Here is a 12,088-nt window from a genome sequence, read left to right as displayed (position 1 = left end):
CTCGTGCTCACTTGAAACTTTTTTTTATTTTCTTCTCAATGATGTCCCCTCAGGGGATGTGTACTCTTGTTTGTTTTTATTTTCTTATCTCTCACCCTGTGTTCTCACCCGCAGGACACTTGGCTGAAGTTTGATTTAATAATCCGGCCTTTGGAAAGAGCTATTTTTACAATAACCTGGAACTCACAGCTGAATTTCTTCTTCATGCTCTGTGAAATCTTTACTTCACACAACATGGGTTAAATTAAAAGATATCCCATTTTAATTTATATCCTGACAGAGAATATGTACTTCTGATGGAGACTTAACAACTGTGTGTAAACAGATGATGGTACAAATGGAGTTTTTCTTTCTGCAGCCAAAACAGAAAATGATCAGAGACATTCAATGATCAGCAAAAATGTTATTATTTGGAAAGTAAACCACAAAGGTACTAAGCCATATCCTACGTTTGTCTGTTTTTTTAAACATTGACCCCAGTTGCTGCTCCCATTCCCTCACCCATCCTCTCCTGTGTCTCCCTACCTGTAAGCTTTTTTTTTACCTCACCTTCCTCTTCTCTGCTCCTACAGTGAACCGGCCAGTATTTTATTATTACCCCTGCAGTTTTGTACCTTCACCTGTGTCTGGAATTCTACAAAAGTTCTTTTTTTCTTCCAACACATTGGCTCCATCTGTAGTCTGTGTCTGAAATTCTACAAAAGCTCTTTTTTTCTTCCAACACATTGGCTCCTGCATTCGAGTCCTTCCTGACGACCTGTCACACACCTGACTGGACGCCCTGTGTTCTACCTTCACAATCAGCTTGCTGCGGGCTGTGCTTAGCCAGGTAGCACTTACAGTAGTCTAACCAAACAGCAGGGGGCATGGTTCCAAACTCTGACAAACGCTGACTGAAAACATACCTGCTACATGAATGCTAAGTTGTGCACAGACATTTGTTTAAGGTTTGTGATTGACCTAAATGGTAACTCAAAATAGAGAGTCTTAAAACAATTAAACCTGTATGACAAACTGAAAAATAAGTTATAGTAACTTGTTAAAGGGCTTTAGTTAACAAACTCAACGTTTGTAGTTCACATCATGTTTTACCAGCACAGAGAGCAGGGACATTTAAACTACTGACTGGCAGATGAGTTTCTCAGAACTGCACCACACACCTTAAAAAAACAATGAGGAAAATCTTTCTTGAAATAAAAAAAATGACCATATCACACAACCTCTCTCTGTATACTTTCTTAGAAGCATGTGAACTTTAAAAGAGGGTTTTGATATGACAATAATGTAATATATTTGGAGTTGAAATAAGGCCAGTGTTCACTGTTGTTTTAAAAAAAATTTTTTAGGAATTCATTTTTGACAAGCTGCATCTGACACCTTGGCTCAACTGCCACAGCTTTTTGATATAATCATGTTAGTGTGGGCAGGTCTGCGTGAAAAAGGAAGAATAATGTTATCAAGAAGCAATCTCTGTGTGACAGCGTGTCAGTCTGTGTCGGAGGAAAATGCCTGTCTGGAGAGCAGACTGTATTTTTGATTGAGTCTGTGACTGTTCACGTGAGTGTTTGGACTCACAAGGCCTCTTTGCCTCTTGGGTAATTATGGCTTCGTGTGCTGCTAGGATGGGATTTCACTCTGATTGGCTGTGAAGAGCAGAAGATCACGTCTTCAATATTTCATCAGACGAACAGCTGTAGCTGATTCACAGATTCACCGTCGCCAATGAGATCAGAGCAGACGATGACATGTAGCCGGTCGAAAAACCAAACATAATAGCCAAGAAACCAATAATTATTTAACTATAATGTTTTAAATGGTTTAAAATAAAAAAATGTATTAACAAATAGGTCAATTATGTAATAATATTAATGTAATAGGTGACAAATACCACAGAATTAATAATTATTCATAAATGAGCTCACTGTACTTTAGCTCTTATGCATGTGTTATCATTTCTGGAGCAGCGACCTTGTTTCTTCTCTCACTAAGTGTGTGTGGTGTAGTGCAACACATCAATTATTGACATGCAGGTTTTAAAACCTCCTCCTCCCCCAGCTCCTCAGCAGCACTACCTGCAGCGACCACACATCTGCGCTCTGATCCCTGCCTACAGCAGACTACTCTGTGTGCAGACTACTCTGTCCTGTGTGGAGTCTGCAGAGAGCCTGTGTGCAGACTACTCTGTCCTGTGTGTCCTCCATTCTTCAGCCAGATCTTTAACACAGGATTAAAGGACCGGTGGCCTGTCTTCTTGATGCTGATGGTCATAAACTACCCTCAGAGACTAGCCATCTGACCCATACTGGGGCATACTTCCTGGCCGCCTCCCTAACCTGATCACCACTGTGGCATTCAGTCTGACTTACGTAGAGTTTTCTACCTCTGAGTCAGAGCTGAGTCTGAAGTGTTTTATTTTTCTGTCAGTAAAAGTCACAAGTGTGGAGAAGGACAACCCTCGTCACCTTGAGTCCAAGTGTCTGATAATAGATCTCTGAAAAGAATATGATCTAAAAACAGGATTCGCTTCAGTCCAGGTCACCTTGTAGCCATGAAGATCATCAGGAGGTGAAGCAGTCGACCCCTCCCTGGAGAGCAGTGACTGCCAAGGTGGGATTCAAACCTGCGGTCTTCTGGTAACAACTAGATCCTCCCACCACAGTGCCACCAGGTGGTGGGAAAGGAGTGTAATTGATTTTTTTTTTTATTGACTGTCGATTTAAAAAATGTAATCTGTTGGATTCTGTGGTTGAATAATTAAAGACATAAAAAGTAAATGACAGTGCTGAAAATGGAAACCTGGCTAACAGTTCAGCAGCAGCCAACAAATGAATTATTCAGTTGACAATCAGCTCACGATTTCTACAACCATGCCGACATTTGAGATACAGCATTGTATCTTTTGGTTTCAAAATATGGAGTTCAGACTTATTTGGTCTTCATTTTATTTACTAGGTAAATGAATGGTAGTTTGGGTTTAACTGACCCATTTTTAAATACATAGAGCGTATGTTCAGAGAAAGAGAGAGAGATACAGAAAAGAAGGTGAGCAAGAGGAAGGATGTGCTTTCCAGCAAATGTGGGGAAAAACCCTCGGGGAGTGAACTTTCCTTATTCCTACACATCACTTAATATCCTTTTGATTAGGCAGAATCTCAATGACAGGATGCAGAAATAGAACTGGGTGACGCATCCTTGAATTATCACTGAGAAGTAGAAGAAAAAAAATCACCATGTGTCATCAGCTTATTCCTGTACCTCATCTCATTTAGTAAAAAGCAGCGGTGGTCTGTGTGTTTCAGTGTCATCCTGCCTGAACGGAGCCACATCTTCATAATAACTTCATTATGACCACAGAAACCGTCAACATTATGCAGGAAGGCAGTAAAACAGTCATTATATCCCAGCTCATAACTCATGTAGACCCAATAACGTCATTACTGAAGCAACAAACCCACAAGACACAACTGAGCCCCAGCTGTGACATAATGTTCATCAAAATCATCAATAATAACGTAATACGATTAACATGTTATTAAAAAGACAACATTTATTTTACTCATCAAAACTTAGCTGAAGACAAAGTCCCTCCTCCTCTCTTTCCTCAAGATAAGTTCAACGACTCTGTAGAACAGATTGTCCATGTGTTCCAGTCCTAACATGTCCTTTTCTGTCTCCACCCATGCTGATGATGACAGTCCAGTCTGTCCTGTCGTATTTATGGAATACGTTTGAATTCACTTTAGGCTGAGAATCTCCGCTCAGCAGAAGCAGTGGACGCAGACAAAACGTAGTTTTCGTGTATGCAAGTGGCTACATGCAGTTAGCAAGATTGGAGTGTGTTCTTCGATCGTCCAATCAAATCACTCCAATCACCAACATAACTGTAGGCCTGCTAGACAACCTCGTCGTTCCCAACTCTAAATCTGGAAACCATTCAACCAAAGTAAAGCTGGGAATGAAGATAACAGACGAAAACTACTCTGAATTATTTCATAAATACTTCTGATAAATCTATTTATAAATAATCCGTTCACCCTGACACTGTTCTGTCCAGCAGACGAGGCCTGATCATTGATGGTCCACCTCTGGTAAAAAGACATACCAGTGAAACCTGGACTATATTTGGCCGACAGTCAGTATATGTTTCTGTAAACTGTCAGTTGTCTTTCACGGTGAGTTTCATCCCACAGACAATAATCTGTTCACTGTAGAAGCAGCAGATGTGACGTCTGTCTGTCTGTCTCCCTGCTGTGTAATCAGTGTCATCACTCTCACCTGTGATCACCTGGTCATTAGTCTCACTGGTGTCACCTGCTACTCTGGGTACATATACACCTCTGTCCCTCACTCTGTCCCTGTCTGTTTCTGTTCATGTCCATCCTTTATAGCTCCACTTAGTGGTGTGTTCAGTTCACTGCTGTTTGTTCCCACCTGCTCCAGTCAGTCGATCCCTTTTTAACGATGACTAAACTTCCTGAAACTAAGGGATGCCTCTGGAGTACTGCACTAGTGTTCACCGTCAACACTTAAATTCATGGTTGGTATAACCATTACTGCAGTGACTGAAGGTCATTTGGGCTGCATTAGGAACCATCAGACCTGCTGGGACATTAAAGGAAGGACGGAGCCAGTGAAGGACAGGAGTGACGTGGTCTGACTTGTGAGTTCTGCACACAGGACACCAGGGGTCTGGTTAACACACAATTAAAATAATCCAGTCTGTTTGAAAAATCTGAAGAAAAAAAATCAAAATGATTAAAAGGAAGGAAAAGTTTAAAGTTTGACAGCGTCTTCAGCTGACAGAAACTGGATTTTACCACTGTATTAACCTGTTGATCCGTTTTGAAATACTTTGACATCAAGATTTAAAAGGTTTTGACCTCTGTTTTGTGACAAACTCTTCTAAGACAAGGACAAGGAATACATATTTAGAAACGGTGATCAAACCTTTCTTCAGTGAAAACATGAAGGGCATCAAATGGAAATGGTCAAGCAGTGGCTGGAAACCTGCGGAAAGAATGGGGGGGGGGGGTTAGTCAGCTGTGTGAGAATAGTCCAAACTGTTTTCACCGTACACAACTGAATGGATTTTGTTGTACACAAACAAGAGCGCCAATGAAATACAGAGAAGAATTGAACAGATGTAACAAGAAGTAACCCTTCCATTGGAAGCCCTTGTTGCTGCAATTTTAGATCACCTATTTCTGAGCCCATAAAAAACATGTACTGTCCTGTACTGATGAATACATCTGAACATCCGTCAGGAAATAGTGGTTGGAAATCTCCTGTCATCTCTAAAGAGAAAACAGCTTTCATATAAGTAGCTCACAAAAGAGCAGGTCCATAATTAGGTCAGAGTGAAGGAGAAGCAGTGATTCATTTGAAGTAAAGTAAAGCCAGCAGTCCACTGACGGCTGTGCCCTCTGAACACATATGTCGATTTAAAAAAAAAAGAAATCTCCTGCTCTCGTCATCATACAAGGACAAAGAAGGCAGTAACAGAGGTTAAAACAAAAATAGACTCATTTTCAGATGAAATCTTTCTTTTTGATGTTGATAGTGTTTGTAAGCAAAAAATTGAAGCTCTTCTACCACCCCCAAAATTTAGTATGTTTTGAAGAAGGGCGGTGTTAGATCAGGGATCTGCTCTGAGACCATTTTGATTTGCTGTGTTGATGGACAGGTTGACAGGTGAGGTCAGGCTGGACGCTCCACGGACCATGATGTTTGCAGATGACACTGTCTTCTGTGCTGAGAGTAACTTTGATTTTCAGTGGCAGAGACCAGGATGGACAGTGTTAGAACTGAGCAGATCACAGGGACAGTTAAGATGGTCAGGACATGTAGACCACTGCAGTCCCTCTACACCCCAGAGCCCAAAGACGTCATGTCATCTGCAAACATCATGGTCCACAGAACCTCCTGCCTGACCTCATCTGTCAACCTGTCCATCAACACAGCAAACCCCGAACCCATCAGTCATTCCGACAGCACATGTAACGACTGTCTCTCTGGCCACATACATGACTGACTGTCTCAAACAGAAGCACAGTTCCTCCCCGACACACTGTCAGGCTCTCTTTAAAGCCACTAAGACACAGTGCAACGCCCTTTGTCCTTTCACATCATCTACTGAACAGGTAGAACATTTGTTTTCTTCTGAATTCTTCACACAAATGAAAACTCCAATATTTAGCAGAATTAATTCAGGGCCAGGTGCACCGCTGTGACCCGGGCTCCAGGTGTCAGACAGCAGCAGCAGCAGCAGCAGGATCCCCGGTGTTAACTAGCACTCAGTCAAAAGGCTGGAGGCATGTTAGCATTACACTCAGGCAAACACACACAAATAAAACAACACCTGCTGCCTCAGGCTTCCTCATGAATAATCCAGCAGCAGATGTGATGCTGAAGAGCTCTGACTGTAGTGTAGGCCAGGCATCACCATCAGTGGTGGACCCTGGTCTGGGTCTGGACCGAGTGATGGTTCTGCTCGGTCCTGTGACCGATCTCTGATAAATTCACAAGATTAGATGATTTTCATGGAGCATTTTTTTTTCCGGACAGTCGCGGCTATAAAGAGCAGGAGCTGCTATTCCAATTGTTACGACAGTAGCTTCGCTCGGTTGAGCCAATCAGATTATTTGTTTACTCTGTGCCGCTGGCGCATTAGAGCAGAGTGGAAGGGACAGTTCTTTATGCTGGGACCTCTTTGAATCTAAGACAAAAAATAGTATCCTGATCAATTATATGTGTGTGTGTGTGTGTGTGTGTATCCAGGTTGTATGCACATTTTTTAACTAAATTTAAATCATCTGTCCAGTTTAGATGGGGTAGAAGAGGAAGCATGTACCTTTAAAACAGGATGCTGTCAGACATTCACCTTCTAAAAACAGTCCCTGAAGATGCTGCAGAAAAACATGTTGTCTTTGCAGAAGCTTGCATCTAAAATGTCCCTTTCGGCCTTTGCATCAGTGGTATCTTTACATATCTGTGTATCATATACCCAGGACACGGCTAATATCAGAAATCCAAGTCCTATGGAACTTTTGGCAATCTCCCAAACATTGACAGCAGCTCCACGGTGTCTGCATATGGGAAGTAGAGCGAGTGGGAAATGAGATGAACGCTAGTGCACCTGATGACAAGGACTCACAGCGCGCTGAGACTGAGTGCTGAGAAACACAAATCCCACTTCACCCCAGCGTGTATGAAAATGTGCTCCAGCCTAATTAGAATGACACGTAATGACAGTGTAACAGTGGTGGGAATACTGCACACAGGAGCACTGAAAAGTTTTTTTCAGCAGATCACACCTTTTTAATTTACTGTGTTGATTTCATTTCCCATTTAATTTTGATTTGTCAGAATCTTATTTTTGATTTAACATAATTTCCTAATGCCAACTCCTTTAGCTTAGGCTTCTTGCAAATCACTCTTATTCCTTGCTTTCATCTACGTTCCTTCTCCTGCTAACAGTTCTGTCTTCGAACACTACAGAACTCATGCTGTGAATGAGGTAATAGCTCTTGACACATTGCACCCACTTACAGGCAGCAGTGCTACGCTTGCCTGAAATGGACATTAGACAAAGCAGCACATTTGTAATCCAGCTGCTCTGCACCAACTTTCTGCTCTTCTTGTTTTTTTTTTGTTTTGTTTTTGCTACACTGCCACATCCACACGGTGTGATAAATGTCAGCAGAACCCAAGGTGCTGGAAATAAACACACAAACTAAGGCAACCCTCCAGACATGATAGATGACTCCGTCCTCTGCTGTGAGCTGTCCTGTGATAGGACTGAAACAAAATGGACACCAGCAATGGAAGTGTGATAGTGTGGTAGTCACATCTCCTCTGCCCTGCTAATCATGGTTTTCTCTCTAAATAATACACACTGTTGTTCCTCTGCTCCTCCACTCCTTCAGTTTTTAACACAGTGCAGCTACAGTTTTCTGTTGACAAGCGGAGACCCAAAAGCTGCTGACCCACATTTTCATCTGTTTCTGATGTCAGGTTTTTGAAACGTTACACTGCATTTTCTTCAAGTTGAAGCTAAATTTAATACTGAGAAACCTTTGGTTTTGATACCCAGTCTGACTCTATTAGTCTTACAAACCTGTTGTAATGTGCTTGGTATTCAGTAGCATCAAAATCAGGGATGTCCGATATATATTTTCTGATGATATCCGATATGCCGATATTGTCCAAACACTGGTAATATTTATCCATTATCCAACATCGGGCCGATAATATTGAAGCCCTTAATAAGTCGTACATCAATAAAACCCAGCTGACAAGACAAAGGTTGGGTTAGGTTGACCTTGAAAATCCTCAAAAGTATGTCTGCCCTGTGAATAAATAGTGACAGCTTGATTTACAAATCCACTGCACCACTGTACTGCCGAATAAGTAAACAAATGTTGACTCCACTAGTTGGATTTCCCCCCTCAATCTAAATATGAATCTTTCAATTTCAACTTGTTTCATTACACTGACCTCAGATATTGTCACAACAAAGATTTTTAGCATTTTTTAAATTGAGTTTTTATCTTGTATTCAAGACTTTATTGTCTGAGTGTGTCTAGGTTTGATAAAAAATGTCTCTACTCCCTGCAGCTTCACCTTTCCACCCGCATCGCGTTCATTCACACCCATGTACTTTGTCTTGTTTTTATTGATTTGCTCTTTTCAGCGCTGACCTCCACCTCTCCAGGTTTTCGTCCACCAGCTCCCTACGCTCACAACAGATTAAAATGTCATCCGCAACATCACAGTCCACGGAGCCTGCTGTCTGACCTGACTAGTTTTACAAACAAAACAAATCCCAGCGCTGATGCATGATATAACCCCACCACTAGCCTTCGCTGTCCTTAAATACCTTTCTGTCACTTTTATATTTTTCATTATTATCACTGCATTTTTATGTGACTGTCTACATTTCTTTTCTCACTACAAATGTACTGTACCAAGATGCAAGGCATCTATCGATAATCACAGGATAGCTGTGGATTTATGTGGATTCATCATAATTAATTTCACCCAGGCAATATTGTTTCCAACCCGTCTGATTGGAACACCACAGTATATGTGAGGGACTTTTTTTGACTGTGCTGTATAGTATTAAACCTTATGGAGACATCTGTATTAAATAATTCAGTGCACCGTACCTCATTCTGGGAATGGAAAGTCATGGGTCAAAAACACAGGGAGGACAACGATCTTTAAGGATGTGGACAGAGTAAAAACCAGCTCAGAAAAAAGAGAAATAAGGTTCCCTGAAAACATTCCAAATTAATGAAAAAAGAAAATGGTGTTAAAATATGGGATAACGTCTGGGAGGTAATACTGCCTGTGTTCGTTTCTGATATAAAAAAGAATAAAAAAAGAAGAGAGAGATGCTTTTGCAACACACACCTCCGCCGTACGCCTCTTCTTTGAAGACACAGATTGCTTCTCTGAGGTTGAACTTTGAGCTCGACACCTGCTCACAGTCAATACCACCCATCATCATCATCATCATCATCATCATCATCATCATCATCACGGAATCTCCTGATATCAACACCAGTGGCACATTGAGTTTTTTTCCCATTAGCCTGTGTAAAAGCCTCACACGTCTGCTCTGACAAAGTCATCTCTCACAGATCAGGTACTGTACCACATCAGACACTGGAGCAGAGGGAAAGTCTAACCACTCACTTCTTTCCTTCTTACCTGGTGTGACCGGGTGACGTATAGGGTTTTAGGTTCTGATACGATTGTGTTTTATTTTGAGGGTCGACGGAAGTCGTATGCTGATACCGTATGTAATTTCCGGTGTGGTTCGATCCCATCTGTTGAGATTGACGCGGCGTCGTTCAGAAATAGACCCGCTACATACGCTGTACGCTGCGGTGAGCCGCTGCCGGTGGAATATGTGTCATTGATTCTAAAATTAAACACATTCAGCGGTTGCCGCAACGCAGCCGCGACGCTTCCAGTGGAATATGGAGTTGAGAACCAACTACACCCAGCCACGTCCACCATGTTATCAGCAGTTACCAACTGACACAGGGCCAGGGCTTGCAGAGAGGACAGGATGTATTCAGAAGCAGATGAGGAGAAGAGAGGTTTATCCAGATGTTTGCTAACACTGCAGAGTAAAGGACACTGGGACAAACATCCAGAAAAGCTGACTCACTGAATTAGCACAGCAGAAAGAGAGAGAGAGAGAGAGAGAGATAGGCAGTACAGGAGAACTTGAACTGACTGTGACAGTGACCACTGAAGGTAAAGCACCACACTCACATACAGTACACTCTCACTGCAATGAATGAATGCTCAGTGAACACACCCATGTATTGAAAGTTAAAGAGACGGTCAGCAATGGCAGAGTACTTGAGGGCGGTGCAGGACAGTAACACAGCAGTTAAATGTGCTGTCAGAGTGACTGATGGGTTACATCAGGGATCAGCTCTCAGCCTGTTTTTGTTTGCTGTTGTGATGGACAGGTTGACAGACGAGGTTAGATGAAGAGGCTGAGTTCTTTACTTGGAGCGACCAGGATGGAGTAGGAACGAGCAGATCAGCGGGACGGTTCAGGTGGAGCTGTAGGGAGGTAAAACTAACGAAGCCAGGTGGAGATGGTACGGACATGTACTGAGGAGAAATAACATAGTTACTGGATGACGGATGTTTGAGATGGAGGCGGGAGAAGAGGAAGACCTCAGAGAAAAAGAGTGGGTGTAGTTGAAGAGGACGTAGACATTGTTTTCAGTCATGCAGGTTCCTGTGCACGAGGAGGCGTCCTCTGAGCCTTTTCTAGTTTCCTACATTAAAAAAAAATCTCTCTTGGTTTCTGTCAACTCTTGTATAGAAAGATTTTTTTGGGATTCAGATCATTTAAATTTGAGTTGAAAATGGTTGGGTTTCTCTGGTTGGAGGAAAGTCATTTTTCCAAAGATTACGAAGAGAGTTCTCATTAACATTTCTCCACGCACACAAGGGGCTGACATGTGAGTTTCTCTGTGTTCAGATGTTCTTGTCCAGTGTTTGTCTGTAGAAGTGTTCACGTGAACAGTGTGTGTAGTAGATAAGCCTCATTGTCTTTGAACGCATCAGGAACAGATGAAAGAGTCTGTGTTCTTCAAAGCCTCCACCTCCCATTAACCATCTCTACGGTACAGTACTTGATTCTCTTCCCATAACCCAGTCATGTATTCAGCGCTCAGCCTATTTAAGGTTCCACACACACCAAAACACATCATATCGACATGCAGACCATCAGCACTCAGGAAAAATTGATCTGAGTAATGTGAGTCCTGAAGCTCTTCGCAGCGTCCTGCGGGTTCTGAAAGTGCTTTCCTGAGAGCATGAACTGACGTGAAGAACACACTATTATTATATGTTGTGTTTTTTACTGTTAGGCATTCTGAAAAACAGCGTAGTGTGTATGAACTATTGAACTATGAACTAACGTGTCTGTATAAGTGCAAAGACCAATCACGCTGCTCACTTCCTTCCTTCCTTGGTCCGCCTTCAGGATTAGATCTGTCAGAGATGCTGAAGATGATCTGCCGTCGTCTGCATTTATTATTGGAAACTGTATCCAAATAATATTGAAGATGTCAGTGTCAGGTGATATATGCATGACACTGAATGCTACATGGCCAAATTGAGCATGAAGTAAAGAGAGTCCAATTCCCAACCACATCAAATAAACGGTAATAGTAGAAAGACAGTGGATCTAAGTCACTGATGGTAATCAGAGCAAACGTTTGACTTTCACTAAAACTACGTTTTAAATTCTTCATGCGACCTAACTATTAATTAGTTCTGACAAAAGCTAATGTTCAATAGCTTTCACTTTATTAACGAGGTCAATAATTAACTTCTGTTACTGGGCCACCACCGACATTGTTTTAAAAAATGATGCATGAATATTTAAAGAAGTAACTCACACATTCAACCTCAGTACCCCACATTCCCGGGCGTCGTGACTCGAGGAAATCCATGCACACGGAATAAAATGAATTCATAAATAAAACAGCGTGGACAGAAAGGCAGCGGCAGATGATCTTGTGTAGGAGGTGTACACTGATCATGTTGA

The 12,088-nt window shown here is 42.0% G+C and overlaps 1 protein-coding gene across 1 annotated transcript in view; it reads right to left on the bottom strand.

The window, feature by feature from the left end:
• rtn4rl1b (reticulon 4 receptor-like 1b) overlaps window positions 1-12,088 on the bottom strand; it is a 33,418-nt gene that overhangs the window by 2,804 nt on the left and 18,526 nt on the right. The window lies entirely within an intron of this gene.

Source organism: Cynoglossus semilaevis, chromosome 4, assembly GCF_000523025.1.
Source record: "Cynoglossus semilaevis isolate Cse_v1.0 chromosome 4, Cse_v1.0, whole genome shotgun sequence".
Lineage (NCBI taxonomy): Eukaryota > Metazoa > Chordata > Actinopteri > Pleuronectiformes > Cynoglossidae > Cynoglossus > Cynoglossus semilaevis.
The sequence above is the reverse complement of the archived record's forward strand: the minus strand, read 5'-3'. Positions and strand labels throughout refer to the sequence as shown.